At 41.9% G+C, this 10,698-nt stretch overlaps 1 long non-coding RNA gene across 1 annotated transcript in view; it reads left to right on the forward strand.

Moving 5' to 3' along the window:
- Positions 1-10,437, forward strand: part of LOC124239953 (uncharacterized) — an 18,892-nt gene extending 8,455 nt beyond the window's left edge. Inside the window, exons 2-3 of the long non-coding RNA XR_006888740.1 lie at positions 8,486-8,793; positions 9,703-10,437. This is a non-coding gene — a long non-coding RNA (uncharacterized LOC124239953). The remainder of the gene's footprint in view (positions 1-8,485; positions 8,794-9,702) is intronic.
- Positions 10,438-10,698: the final 261 nt, after the last annotated feature.

Genomic DNA, 10,698 nt, shown 5'->3' on the forward strand with positions numbered 1-10,698 from the left:
GGGGGGGAAGGGTCCATTCTTAACCCGCAAGTGAACTTGGTCAAGACTTCCTCCAGGTGACCTTGGAGAAGCTGCAGTGCAGTGTGGGATGAAAGTGTGGGGTGGCGAATGGGTCACCAGACATGGACTGCAGACATAATAATGTTCTGTACTTTGAACTTTTTAGGAAACTTTTTAATCTAGCCCTCCTTTATTACTCCCTTATCAACCACAAGTTCAGGGCAAATATCACTATTCTCATTTTATAGATGGGGTAACAAACTCAGAGAAGGTAAGGGACTCAAGTGCGTACAGGATCAGAGCCCAGAGCAGAACTTGGTTCCCTAGATGGGGCTTCCCTTCCTTGGCCAAGCTTATGCAATTTATCTGTGTAGTGATCAAGGCACCAGCGGGGCGCTGTTCTATCATTTCCCTGGAATCTGAGTCTCCCAGGAGGGCTTATTGCCCTGCAAGGCAAAGGCTGCTGCTGCGCCTGGTGGGCTATATGGAGACGTTGGCTCAGATATGCAGGTCATTCCATCCACTTGGGATGGCTGGAGTATATCCACAGCCTGGATCAACAGGCCAGGCACTGTGCTGCACGGAGGGGAAACAAAGGTATTCAGAACTCGACCTTTACTCCCTGAGGAGCCTAAAGTTCCCAGGGCACCCTGCTGATTGCTTTTCCTGGGGGCACCAACTTCACTTCCCTCCAGGTTATGTAGCTGTCTCTCAAGTTCTTATCTCACTGAAGGATTTTCTTTTAAAAGTCAGTCTTTCCCCACTCCTGCCGCTCCTCTCTGCTATCTTTTCTTTCTCTGAACCTGTTGTACCTCAGGGTAACTTTCGACAAAGGAAGCTTTCAGGATTGTTTTATTCTTGCAAACGCAAATAGAAGCTAACCAGGAGGACCAGGCCAGGCACAGCCTACGGAAGCCTGTATTCTTAGAATGTAGGAACCAAGCCTGGCAGCCTGCTCCTGGAACCTGAGGTTTCCCAGGGAGCTTGGAGAGAAGGCGGAAGCCCTGCCCGGGACAGGGTCACCTCGAGGATGTGGCCACTCAGGGCCCTGCACTTGGGGAGGGTCCTCAGTGTTTCAAGGTCCGGTGAAGGAAGGAGAAAGGTGCTGCCCTCCTCACTCTCTGAAAACAGTGGCAGCTCTTTGCCCTTCCCTGGTCCTGCACCCGGGTATTCCCTCTGCCAGGACTCCCTGCCCCTCCTGTGGGGCTCAGCCCAGATGGCATTTCTTCCAAGAGTCTCTCCTGCTCCCCATTGGCCCTGACACGTGTTTTTGGCAGTGTTGGTCTTCTTGTTTCCCCCAAAGGCCCCTCTCTCACTCTTTCCAAGGCCCTGTTCCTCCTTTTGTATTCTTTGTCCTAAAGAAGGCTCTGCAAATTGTTTAAGCTTCAGGCCACATGAAACCCAGGTCTACCTGTGGCCTTTCCCATGACTCTGTGAACCCCCTGATTCAGAGACCGTGTGTCGCATTCCCTGGGGAGGTCCTAGGTCTGGAGCACATGCTGGGCTCTCAGTGAACATTTGTTAAACAAAAGAATGAAAGGAAGGAAGAATCCTTAGCTAGTGCTTAGCAGACCCGTGGTTCTCATTAAGAACCCTCAGCACTGTCACCTGGGCGATCTGGACAGGCTGGCACGTGGCACCTGTCTCAGCACAGCGCAGCGTCGGGTGGGATCCAGCTGGGACGCTCAGGGACTATGCTCTATGATCTTGGGCAAATGACCTGCCTCTCAATGGGCCCTGGTTTGTTCAAATGTACATGGGGTTTGTCACGACTGCCGTATAGACTGACAGTGGGTATTGTGTTATAGATCGGTGTAGCACCTGACACAGAGTAGTTCTTAGAAAATTCCTTTATATGCTCACTCCCTAAGGAACATTTCGTTTTTCATCCTTTTTATCTAGCACTGACAGCTCCCTAGGGCTGTCCTTGTAACCTGTTAACCAGTGGCTCCTGGATAATGGGGTTTTGGTGTGAAGGGTCCAGGCACACAAAGAGATTTGCCCTGGGCCCAGCACCCCACTAAGAATGGCCCTGAAGCCAGATCTGAGGTATCCCCCCATATACTGTTCCTTCCTACAATATGATAGTAGACTTGAGGGAAAAATTCAAGGAACTTGAACAAGAATATAAATAATAAGGAAACAAATCATGTGGCTAACCAGCTTTCACTTGCAGCTGTGGTTCAGTTTTCCAGCCATTTAACTCAACTGGAACCCTAATTTGTGTGTATCCCCCTCAGTGGCTGTAAAGTAGCAATTGTTTATCTCTGTCTCACAGAGAAGAAACGGAGACTGAAATGGCGTTGAGCCACTGGCCTGACGTTCCATGGTGGGCAATCGACAGACCCAGAACTGCAGGCCAGACTCTTGCCTCCCTAGACACGGTCTCCCGTCCCGTGTCCTTCAGTGCAGGGTTGACACACACACTGCTCAATTAGTTCAGGTTCCCACTCTGACTCCCTCATTTCGTGGGAACCAGTGTACGTGCCAGTGCAAGAACTGACGTTGCCAACCCAACGTGTAGCCTGTCATTGTGGTTTTTCTCTAACAAGAATTGAGAAGTGGTAAATGTTTCTCACGTTTTCTTCTGGCGACATGCACACATTCTGTGTCTGGATGTGCCGGAGCTTGCAAGTTCAATGGCAAAGTGGGTAGGGCATGCAGGAGGCAGGGTGAAGTGAGAGGGGCGTTTTACAATTTATTACAATGCAAGTTCTGCTATTCATTTCTTAAAATAGTAATAGAAGTAGCGGTAATAATAATTAATAAGAGTAGCTAACAACTCTTGGTTGAGAACTATGTGCCAGGCATTAACATTTAACAACTCTTTTAACCATCAAAACAGGCCAATGAAATAGGTATTGCCGTATTTCTCCAATTCTAAGACACACTTTGTTAAAATCACATTTCAACGTCTTATAATCCATGATAAGGGACTTCTATGTTATACTATAATTGCTGGTGAGTTTTTTAAAAATCTCTTAGTAGCACATAAAATTAGGGTACATTTTACAGATGAAGCAACTGCAGTGGAGAAAAACTAAACAATGCACCCAGGGGCCCACCACTAGTAGCAGAGCCCGGGTTCAGACACAGGTGCTCTATGTCCAGAGCCCACCCATTTGTCTGTCTGTTTGTTTGCTTTGCAATCTCAGGCATCAGGCAAACATCTCCCCTAAAAGCCATAGGTCTGTCCATCAGGAGCCAGGCTCATGCCGACTACACTTTGTGTAAAATAGGATATATATTTTTTTCATTCATGCTGGCTGTGTTTTAACTTGCACATGTAACCATGTCACTCACAGAAAACTAAATTTAGAAACTGCCTAAAGAAGAACAGAAGCCAAATTAAAGCTGCCTGGGTAGGCCTGGGGTGACAGAAAGGCATCAGAGCTATTTCCCAAGAGAAAAATCCACTCCCGTGGTTGCTTCAGACTTCTTTTGGCCTTGATTAAGTTACTTTCACTGTCTCGCCTCAGTTTCTCCAACTGTAAAATGAGGGGTCTATGCCAATTCCAAACTTTTTTGATGGCTCACCCTTAACATTTTAAACTTTTGAGCACACATCTTCAGTGTATATATCTTTATTTATTTATTTATTTATTTTTGGTGAGGAAGATTGGCCCTGAGCTAACATCTGTTGCCAATCTTCCTCTTTTTGCTTGAGGAAGATTGTTGCTGAGGTAACGTCTGTGCCAGTCTTCCTCTATTTTATGTAGGACGCTGCCACAGTATGGCTTGACTAGCAGTGCTAGGTCCGTGCCCAGGATCCAACCTGCAAACCCCTTGACCAACCAAAGCAGAGCACACGAACTTAACCACTACACCACTGGGCCAGCCGTATCTTCTTTTTATTTTATTTACGAAGAGTAAAATAGACTTGTGTATGTGTGTGTGTGTACACTTCTATGAGTTTTAATACATGTATAGATTTGTGCAACCACCACCCCAATCAAAATATAGAACACTTCCATCATCCCCCAAAATTCTTTTATTTTACCGGTAGTAGTGAAACTCTGCACCCCATGCCTAACTTCTGGCAACTACTGATCAGGTCTTCATCCCTTTAGTGCAGCCTTTCCCAGAACATCATATAAATGGAGCCATACCATATGTCACCTCTTGACACTGGTTTCTTTCACTCAAACACCTTTGAGCTTCATCCATGTTGTTGATTGTATCAATAACTCGTTCATTTTTATTGCTGAGTAGTGATCCATGGACTAGACGTACTATGTTTTACTTAACTATTCACTCACTGAAGAGCATTTAGGGTGTTCCCAGTTTTTTAATGATTATGAATAAAGCTGCTATAAACATTTGTGTATAGATTTTTGTGTGTGAGCATGAGTGTTTATTTCTTAAGAGTAGATATCTAGGAGTGGGATTGCTGGATTATATAGTAAATATATAGTTTGTAAGAAACCACCGGACTGTTTTCAGAGTGTCCGTACCATTGTGCGTTCCCACCAGCTACGTCTGAGTTCCACTTCTCCTGCATCCTTCCCAACGCTTGGTGTTTGCAGTTGCGTTTTTGTTGTTGTTCTACTCTTAGTCATTCTAATAGGTGTATAATTGTATTGCATTGTGTTTTTAATTTGCATTTTCATAATGATTAATGATGCTGAGCGTTTTTTCATGTGCTTATCAGCCATCCCTATTTCTTCTTTGGCAAGCTGTTTATTCAAATCTTTTGCCTACTTTTAAAATTGGGCTGCTGTTCTCTACTGTTGAGTTTTGAAGGTTATTTCCAAATTCTGTATATAAGTCTTTTATTGGATATGTGATTTGTTAATATTTGCTCCCAGTTTATAGGTTGCCTTTTAATTCTCTTAACAATGTCTTTTGCAGAAAAAAGTTTTAATTTTGATGAAGTAAATTTATAATTTTTTTTCTCTTATGGATTTTTTTTTATGTCATAGCTAAGAACTCTGCCTAAATCAGGGTCACAATCTTTTTCTTCTATGATTTTTAAATAAAAAAATTTATGCTTTTTGGGGCCAGCCCCGTGGCTGAGTGGTTAAGTTCTTGTGCTCCGCTGTGGCGGCCCAGGGTATCGCTGGTTTGGATCCTGGGCACGGACATGGCACCGCTTGTCAGGCCATATTGAGGCGGCGTCCCACATGCCACAACTGGAAGGACCCACAACTAAAAAAATACACAACTATGTACCAGGGAGGATTTGGGGACATAAAGCAGGAAAAAAAAAAATTGTGCTTTTTGATTTTACATTTAGCTCTATGATCCATTTCAGGTTAATTTGTCTATAAATTATATTTTGATATATAAGTTGAGGTTCATTTTTCTGCATATAGTTGTCTAGTTGTTTCATTTGTTGAAATTACCATCCTTTATCCATTGAATTGCTTCATACCTTTGTCAAAAATCAATTGATTGTGAATTGTATACTTTAAAATGATTAAAACAGTAAATTTTATGTGATATGCATTTTATCTTAAAAAAATCTACGTAAAAATATCAATTGATCATATTTGTGAGGATCTATTTCTGGACCCTCTTATTTTGTTCCACTGATCTATGTGTCTAAACTTTCACCAATAGCACATTGTCTTGCTTACTTAGCTTTAGATTAAGTTTTAAAATTGAGTAGTATGAGTCCTCTAACTCTGTTTTTCTTTTTCAAAATTATTTTGGTTTTTCTGGGTCTTTTGCCTTTCCATATGTTTTAGACTCAGCTTGCCTATAGCCACAAAAAATCCTGCTGGGATTTTGTTATTGCATTAAATCTGTAAAATCAATCGGGCCCTGTAGGGTTGCCAGACAATATATAGAAAATCCAGTTAAATTTGAATTTAAGATAAAAATAATTAATATTTAGCATAATAACATCCTGAATATTGTGTGGTACATAATTATACTAAAAATTATTCATTGTTTATCTGAAATTCAAATTTAACTTGGCATCCTATAATTTTTTCTAAATCTGGCAACTTTAGTTTGGGGAGAACTTACACTTAACTATTTGAGTGTTCTAATTTGTGAACACAGTATTTCTCTTTATTTATTTAGGGCCTCTTTTGATTTCTTTCATCAGTGTTTTATAGTTTTCTGCATGTTTTCTTAGATTTATACCTAAATATCATTTATTTTGGAGCTATTATAATTGATATTTTTAAAAATTCAGTTGTCAATTGTTCGTTGCTAGTATATAGAAATACTATTGATCTTTGTATATTGACCTTATATTCTACAACTGCATTAAACTCAATTATTCATTCCAGGAACTTTTTTGTAAATTTCTTGGACCTTTCTATGTAAGCAATTATGTCATTTGCAAATAGCGACACTTTTATTTCTTCTTTTCCAATACATATGCCTTTTATTTCTTTTTTCTTGCACTGGCCAAGACTTCCAGTACAATGTTGAACAGGGGTCATCAAAGTGGACATTCTTGCCTTTTTCCTGATCTTAGTTTGCTGAGACGTTTTTTGTCATGAATGGATGCTGGAATTTGTCAAGTGCTTTTTCTACATCAATTGATATGATAAGAAAATATGTCCCATAATGAGGAGAAAAATAAATCAGTTGAAACTGATCCAGAATTGGCACAGATGTTAGAATTAGAAAAGACATTAAAATTGTTATTATAACTGAATTTCGTATGTTCAAAAGATTAGAGACAGAGAATATTTAAAAGACCCAAATCAAACATCTAGAGATAAAAACTACAATATCTGAAAAGAAACATTGGTTGGGATTAATGGCAAATTAGCTGTTGCACAAGAAAAGATTGAGTGAATTTCAAGACACAGCAATAGAAATGATCCAAAATGAAACAAACAAAGAAAAAAGACCTTTTTAATGAAAAGCTCATCACTGAGCTGTGGAACAACTTTAAGCAGCCTAATATATGTGTAATTGGAGTCCTTGAAAGAGAGGAAAGAGGAAGAGGGACAGAATAAATATTCAAATCCAATGCTTCCTTCTTTTATTTTTGAAATTTTAAATGTAGGCAACTAATTTAAAAAGTAAAAAGTTATTTCGAACCAGACATGCTGGTAGACTGCATTTTGAAGTCTCTGATGTAACGAATGAGTAAGATAAGAGACATTGCATGGCAGTACAATTGCTTAATGAAACAACAGTTTTTCTCCTAGCACTCTGTTGCCTGGACTTAGACTCTTATCAGTGCTGCTCAGTGGGTAAGATGCCCAAATCCTACTTTGTGCTTTGATGGAACTTGAGGTAGTCTTGAAAGGGAAGAGTATTAACAAGACAAGAACAATCCAAGACAGTGTCTCATGGGGTGGAACTTGTATAGCAGCAAACGCAAATATAAACCCCATGGGTGTGGAGCTAGGAAGAGGTGGACTCCTGGCTAACCCAAGGACAGGAGCTGTTCTGTAAAAACTGCAGTTTTGACATTTCCTCTGGAGGGAGAAGGTTTACGCTTTACCTGCAGGTCTCAGGTTCAAAATCAGGCTGAGTCAGATATGGTTAATTTCCTCGCAATCTCCAGGCTAATTTAAATGCAGATATCTTGATCATTCTTCCTCTAAATTCTTGCTAACCTATTCTCAGTTCATATCTGAATAGTCAATCATTTTTTCTAAGGAGACGTTCTGAGTTCTGGAGAGAGTTTTTTTCCTGGTGATTTGAAACCTCAGTCTTTTTAAAATACTGAGTGTACATGCTTGGTTATTTGCCTGTTGACAAAGTAGGAGTCTTTTGAAAGAGTATTTTTTTAAAAATCCAGTTGCAGTTCTTTCAAATGCCTTCTCCCATGGCTTCTCGCATTTCAGAAGTATCAGGATAGCACATCCAGAAGTGCCAAATGCTTTCTTGCATCTTCCAGCCAAATGCCCCCAACTGGCATGTTTCATGTGGTGGAGCATTATACCTGGCAGGGGTCAGCCCTACAGCTGGTCAGAAAGGGAGTAGTTCACATGGAGTGTAGATACTGGTCGTTGCCTTTCAACAAACCATCCACCAACCCCTAATTCCTTGTTGGGATTGTTTTGGTCTGCTGTTGATGGGAGGTTATGTATTTCTCAGAGTCTGGGTCCTCCTCCCTTCCCCAGTCCCAGGAGTGAATTCTGATCAGTCGAAGGTTCTAAGCCAGTCATAAGAAGTGTAAAGCTTCCCCCTTGTCTGTGAGTAGTTTAGGAATGAGCGTATGATACAAAACTGTACAGTGAGAGGTGAGAGTGTGTTCTGGGGAGCTTTCTGAGAAGAAAGTGATGAGAAGAAATAATTTTTTGATAGTACCTGAAATACTACTACTAGTGATTATTTTTTCTTTTACTCATTGCCCTTTTCTTCTAGGTTAATATATTTATAATGCAAATAGCCCTGGAAGGAGTAGTACCTGGACTCATGTTGCTGTGAGTTAGTTGGTCAGCTCTCTAAAAGGGTTTCGGTGGTGTAGCGGGTTGCATGGTGGCTCCCCAAAAGATATGTCCACGTCCTAATCTCTGGAACCTAGTCCTTAGAAGTGTGACTGTTACCTTATTTGGAAAAACAGGTCTTTGAAGATATAATGAAGTTCAAGATCTTGAGAAGAGATCATTCTGGATCACCCGGGTGGGCTAAATCCAAAGACAATACAATGAATATACAGTGAAGCAGATGGAGATGGACACAGACACAGAGGAGAAGGCGATGTAAAGACAGAGGCGAAGATTGGAGTGATGAGGCCACAAGCCAAGGAAGCCAAAGAATGTCGACAGCCCCCAGAAGCTGGAAGAGACTAGGAAAGGTTCTCCCCTGGAGCCTCCACAGAGAATGAGGTCCTGTTGACGTCTTGACTTCAGACTTCTGGCCTCCAGAACTGTGAGAGAATACCATTTCTGGTGCTTTAAACCTCCCAGGTTGTGGTAATTTTTTTTTGCAGGAGCAGGAAACTGAGACAGGTGGCATGGGCTTGCTGAGTATTTAAAGGAAATAAAGATCCAGAGAGGGAAGCCTGTGGGCCATGACCAGTTCCTTGACTCTATGAAAGTCAACCTTTCTTCAGAGTCCCAGCTTTGATCCTAAGTGGGTCATTGAGCCTGTGCCTTGCTGCATGCTCAAAGACAAACTCATACCTCTTTCTAGACACACATTTCATCCTGACCCTAGCTATAGATGTTGCTCCTCACCTTGGCCATTTGTCTTTCAGATGCATGCCCTTTGACACAAGGGAGCCAGGTAAAACAGTATGGTAGATTGTTCAGTACACACTTTTCTCATTCCTGGGTTTACAACTCAGAGGGCCCTGTCTCTCTAAGAGCCTTCAAGTTTCCATAAGGACACGTTTGGAAGACTCACTTCCTCAGGTGAATCTGCCCGAGTAACTGACATAGTTGGAGACTTTGGCAGAGAGCCAGGAATAGAAGTTGGGGGCATAGGAACTAATTAATGTTGGTTGTGCAAGTACTGTGAGCCTGCCCCTGTGTTAGGTGTTTTACACGCACAATCTCATTCAATTCTCACAAGAATCTCATGCGGTAAGTAGTAGTAGTATTCCCATTTTATATGTAGGGAAACTGAGGCTCAGAGGGGACATAATGTGCCCGTGATCACACAGCTTGTAGGTGATAGAAACAGGATTCAAGGTGGTCTATTTGGCTTCAAAGCCCATATTTTCTACACAAGAAATTGCTGGCTCCCTATGGAAAGTTAGGAAAGGCTCAAGGTTGAGGGCAAAAGGTGAATGAAGGAAGTGCTGGATTCATGCTCTCCGTCTCTCTTTCCCCACAGGCAGCAGAAGAATGTCTTTGGACTACCTGGAAAGGAGCAATCAGCCCTCTGATAAAATGGGTCTGGGCTAACTGTTTTTGAAGAAATGCCGCTCTGAATATGAAATGACACAGAGCTTTAATATGGCTCGCTGGAGACCTGAGCTGCTCAGTTGCCCTGGGACCACAGATCACTTGGAAATGAAAAGATAATGAGAGTAGTTGCCCACTTCAGGCTTTGGGACTTGTTTCAACCAAGGTCTGGTGACTAGTACAGGTATGAGCCAAAAGTCTGTTTGAAAAAGGAGGCAGTGCTGTTGACTTTTCCTGTTCCACTTCCCCCATGCTTCCAATCCATCCTCCCCCAGCCTGCAGAGCACACTACCCTGGCAAAGGTATACTCACCCTGTTTGAACTGGGCCCTTAGCTTTCAGGGCAGCTTAACCAGGAACAAACCAGAGTCTCTTTTTCCCTCCAATCCTTATAAGAAATTTCCCAATGAGCACCAGGTAAGCTTTTAAGAGAAAAAGGTTAAGCTAACCATAAGAAATATAAGTTTTTAAACCCCTAATTTGCTGGTTATTGTCACCAATTTCTCTCCTGCACCCCACAGTTTAGGAAAATCATGCTTCCTTCTCACTGCCTCCTATGTCCCTTAGGAGATACTTTCTCTCTTACAGGAAAGGAAACTGTCCAACTGTCCAATTTTCAAGTTAAGCAACCTCATACTTGTTCCTTCAGTTAATAAGCTTGGTTATCTAGAAAATTGTTCTGGGAATAAACATTAAGACTAGTCTCTCCTTCGTTGGTTTGTTTGCTCTAATTAGCTTTGAAATTTACCAAAACTCTGGTCACGGCCCAACGGGGTCTATTTACCTGCAGTTCAGCTTTCCTTGTGACTTTTCTCTTAGAACATGGACAGCATCCAGATTCTAAGTCCCTGCCTGACTAGTTACCAGCTCTGTGATTCCAAGTGAATCACTTAATGGCTCTGAGCCTCAGTGTCCTCATCCAGACA

Source organism: Equus quagga, chromosome 5 (genome assembly GCF_021613505.1).
Source record: "Equus quagga isolate Etosha38 chromosome 5, UCLA_HA_Equagga_1.0, whole genome shotgun sequence".
In the NCBI taxonomy this organism is placed as follows: Eukaryota; Metazoa; Chordata; class Mammalia; order Perissodactyla; family Equidae; genus Equus; species Equus quagga.